This window comes from Gymnogyps californianus, chromosome 14 (assembly GCF_018139145.2).
Source record: "Gymnogyps californianus isolate 813 chromosome 14, ASM1813914v2, whole genome shotgun sequence".
Taxonomy (NCBI): domain Eukaryota; kingdom Metazoa; phylum Chordata; class Aves; order Accipitriformes; family Cathartidae; genus Gymnogyps; species Gymnogyps californianus.
Window position 1 is genome coordinate 1,461,353 of NC_059484.1, and position 4,885 is coordinate 1,466,237.

Here is a 4,885-nt window from a genome sequence, read left to right on the forward strand (position 1 = left end):
CATGCTGCAGGCGGTGGCCATGGACTTGTTTGCCTGCCTTGCTCTCTCACCCCCTCGCTTGCCAGGCTCACATGCATGTGGGCTGCAGTGCCTCTCAGGGGCCCTTGCACCATGCCAAGGGAATTTTCTTATCTTCACAGGAATGAAAACCTTTCCCAAATCAAAGTGCTTGGGTGGCTTTGAAGAGTTTCCTCTGGAGATGAAATAAGGCTGTTAGCAAGCGTGAGCGATCGCTGCTGAAGCTGGAGCTCCTGACGGGACAGTGACTGGGCTGCTGGTGAGCACTGGGCCAGGTCAGTGGTCCTGGGGCTACCCCAAGCTGGACACTTTGGTGACCTTAGCAGGCTTGAGGCCAAAGAAGCCATCCTCCAGGCTGAAACTTTCCCCCTCAGACAAAGCCCACCAACACAGGGCTTTTCTAATTCATTTCCAACTGGCTGCATGCTGGCAATTGTGTGGCATGAAAGACAACCAACAAAGGAACGTTTTAGAGGATTACGTGGAGATGCTATAGATGTTCAAAGGGCACCCTGCGCAATAAGGCGCTGCACAAATCCTCAAGTCCCCAGGACCCACAGGGCCCATGTGGAGGGGAAAAATAAATGCAGGGGCCAGCACAGCAAACGAGTCTGAAGAAAGCCTCACCTCCTGGAGGAAACTAGCCAGACTGGGTTGTTCTGCTTTGAGATGCTGGATGAAGGGTAGATGTGGAGGGACTAGAGACAATGTTGCTGTGGGCTTGGGGACAGGCAGACATGCTTATGTGATCTGGGACTCACCAGCACAGGTTGTACTTGCCAGCATGCCCTGGGGAGCCGAGAATGCCTGGGAAGCCAGTATGCATGTAGATTATTATTTGTTGTTTGATATTTTCCCTTTAATGCTTTTGTCCTAAAATAAATACACAAAAGTTCAGGGCCCTGCAGGTTGTGTCTGTTAGCAAGAGAAATGGATGACTGAGTCAGTTATTGCTTTGGAGCAATCGATGCTATTTGTTTACCAGGATGGGCAAAGTCTAGTCTCCCTGGACACATCTTACTCACAGCTCCTCATGAACCTGCCCCAAAGCTGTCTCACCACCCTGCTCACACAGCCCTGCCACCTCTCCTCTGCCTCCCTAGCCTTCCTGCTTATGGGGAGAGCACAGTGACCTGCGTGGCACCAAGCAAACCAGCTGACACGCTGCTGCACAGGCCAGGGGGTCTCCTGGGCTTTGGGGACAGAAGGACTTTGTCAAGGGGCAGGAGGGGCGAAGGCCCACACTGGATCCCAGCCTGGGGCAGTGATGCTCAGGGACAAGGGGAAGCAGGATGCGCTGTGCGCTCTGTGTCAGCGATGTGTCCATCATCCTGGCACCTGGGCACAAGCAAGGAGTGTACAGAGCACGGTGATGCTCACCACACGCATCCCACCCCCACTAAGTCACCCACTGCATCCCAGGTCCAGCCGATCCCCACACCAGCACAGGGCACCCTGGCACATCCATCATCCTCGTGTGCCCCAGCCCCACACGAAGATCCCGATACAAGGATCCCACATTCCAGGCCTCCAGACCTCCTAGTTCAGGCTCATTCTCTCCCTAGGGATATGCCATTTCTGTGTGGGGCTCTATCAGGGCCACTGTGGCCAGCCCTGCTGTGGAGGTCTCCCACTGCTGGGAACTGCATCCCTTGTGAGAGGGTCTCGGTTAGCCTTTTCAGCAGAGCCCAGCTTGTTTGTCAGTTGTTTAGCACTGCATTCCCCTTGGAATCTCACTCAAGTGTCTCTGGATTTTGCCCTGGAAGATTGTTGGCTCTAGGATATTGCAAAGCAAACAAAGAGCAGAGATAAAGGGACAGCATCTTCCCGTCAGAGCAAACACAACTCTCCAACCTCCATCCCAGTGACTGCAAAGGCCACGCAGGTCCACCACTGCTGTCACCTCCCACCCCAGCCCCTTCCTCGCCCCAAGCCTCTGCCTGTGCTCCTGCCTGGTGGTGCAGGCAGGCCACGTGCGGCTCCAGCAAGGCAGCACACTGACCTCCCACCAGATACTGCCCGCGTGGCCTCAGTGCTTCTCCATTCCCAGCCCGTGCTGCCCTGGTCTCCCCCATCCATGAGGTCCCAGTGCCAGGGCTGCCTGTTCCTGCCCTCTGTGTCCACAGTGATCTTGTTTCTACCCTGCTGATGCTCATGGCACCTTGTGGTCCCTGTCCTCCACCTCCCTTCTCCTTTGCTGTCCCCATCCAGTAACCTTGCCTTGGGCCCCCACCTCTCAGTCTGTCCCTGCCATCTCCTGCCCAGTCCATGCTGACCCTGAGCTCTCCATCTTCTGGTGTCCCTGCGCATGGTCTGTCTGCCCCCGCCATGGTCCCGGCCCCACGGTTGGTACCCAGCACCCTCCCTGCCATGATGCCTGCCCCTGATGCAACCCTGAGCCCTACAGAAGCACGCTTGACGGCACGGCTGGCCAGGGCTCCCCGAGACGTGCCTGCCCTGCCAGGAGTGGGGGTGAGGGGAGCCCAGCCTCTCCCTCTCTCCACACGCAGACCAGCTCCTCTCCTGCCCAGCCCAGTCTCCACTGGCAAGTCAGAGCGTGAGCTGAGTTTCCTGCTGTTGTGTCTCCCGTCCCCTGCGTAAGTCACGCCGGGCAGGGCAAGTCTGATCTGGTCTCCTCTCCCCGAGTTTCCTCTTGCCTCCCTTAGACTGCAGCCAAAAGGCAGGATCTTGTGGGGAGAGGTCACGGCTGCCCTGACAGTCGACAGCTCCTGTTCTGAGGATGTGGAAACCTCCTTTCACTGGTGCCTGCTCGCAAAGACTGTCTCCAGGGCTGGACCATCTCCCAGCAGCAGCTGGAGGCTGGCTGGAGGTGGGCTTACAAGCAGGAGACCATTGGACCCTAACAAAGGCAGGAAATGGGTGTAATTCTCCTTGCGGAGGAGGTGTGAATAGCAGATCCCCAGAGGAGGTGAGGCCAGCTTAGAAAGCAGCAGGGACATGGTAGATTCAGCTGATTCCTTGCAAAGCTGTGCTTCCAGAGAGCTTCCCTCTTCCTGCTCCTCTCCAGCCTCTCCTCCCTTTGGGCCAGCTCTGCCAAACCCTCAGCAGCTCCTGCGCTAGCAGGACATGAACCCACCAGTGTCCTGGCCAGGGCATGGCTGAGGGCGCCTGCTCGTAGACCTGCACCCTGCCAGGTCCAGGGCTGTAGGGGTGGGGAGGCAGCGAAGGGGGCCAAAGGATCCCCCACAACTCATGCATAGCACAGCTCACTGCTTCCTACCCAGGAGCCCCCGTGCTAAGCCCCATGAGCAAGAATTTGAGTCTGTAGGGGAATAAACAGAGGCAGGGGATGGGAGGGAGGCCACCACAGCCCGAGTCCCTGGCCTGGGCATGGTGCTGGGAACAGCAGGAGCTGCCCCTTGGGGCTGGCTCACAGCCCAGGGAAGCTGAGCATCCCTGCGGGCTTCTGATAGTCTCATAGTCTCTGGGAAGCTCCTCTTGAGTCTGAATCCCAAGATCAGCTGGGGCTTTGAGCACCAAAGCTCAATTTGCCAGCAGGGTTTCATTTTTTGGTGCTCTGCTGTTTCCACTTGAAGAAATCTCTGGTGCCGCAGACGATGGGTGGAGATTGGAGAAACCTTCCTGTTCTCTGCAGAAGTCCGCCTGAACCCTGAAGCAAGAGGCTGATTAATCATTGCTTGAATAATTGCAGGGCACTGCAGACAATCTGTTCCCAACGGCCTGTGAAGGGAAGGGATGAGGTGGACGATTGGGCCCCTGCGGGGCCAGGGGAGGTCACTCACCCCAGCCCATTCGCACATCAGCCTCAGAGTTGCTCCGAGAAGCTGGATTAAATGGTTTCTTTTTAAAAAAGAGATCTAATCTCTTTACAAAAGCTTGAGCAATGCTGTGAGCCCATCATCTCCCTGAGAAAAGCTCTTCCAACCTTCAAATGTCTTCACCACTAGGACACTGGCTTTCAATTCAAGGCTGAACCCGCCTCTCTTCAGCTCCAGCCCTGCTCTTGTTACACCTTTATGTGGGATTTAACGGTTCCCCACTATCTTTTCCACGTGGGAGGACATATGCCAGGTCCTCAGATCACCTGACAACATACTTTTTAACAAGCATCACGTCATTAGGCCTGGCTTTCCAGCCTGTGGTCAGGTCTGCGGTGCTCCTTCAAGCTCTCCTGGTATTTCCCTGCCTTCCTCCGAGTGTAGGTGCCAGACGCAGCGCTCCAGCACTGGGCAATTCACTAGCGCTCCCCTTTCAGACACCCACAGCAGGGCGCACCAAGTTAATTTTGGGGTGCCCATTCACACTGATCCCTAATTCCTCTTCTGCGGACAAATCTGCATCGCTGGATGAGGCAGATGCTCCTGGGAGGGCTTCAAATGAGCTCCCTTGGTTGCTGGTTAAAAGCCAGTGTTCATATCTCCACCCTGTATAGGCATGCCTAGAGTCATTGCTTTCCAAGATCTAGCCTGCAGGCTTAACATGCAAGCTTCGTTTCCAGATATATTCCTGTGTTTATCTGTATTCAAATGCACCCTGACCATTTAACCAGGTGATTCAGCATGAAACCGTCCTCATTCCTTTCTACCTCATCACTCTGGGTGTCATTTTCAAGCTTTACCAGCAAAGATTTCATATGTTCAGCTACATCATTGATAAAAATGTTTAATAGCAGTGGACGAAGAACGGGTCCCTGGGGGGAGGTAGGTAGAAATAGCGCTACTTACTGATACCTACCCATTAGCAACTACCTCTGAGATCTGCCAGGGAAGCATTTTTAATCCATCTAATATGTGCCCTGTTAATTCCTTATAATGCAAGTTTTAATCAAAATGTCAGGTGGAAGTAAGTCAAATGCCTCGGAGAGATCCGAGTGTACTATATCAAC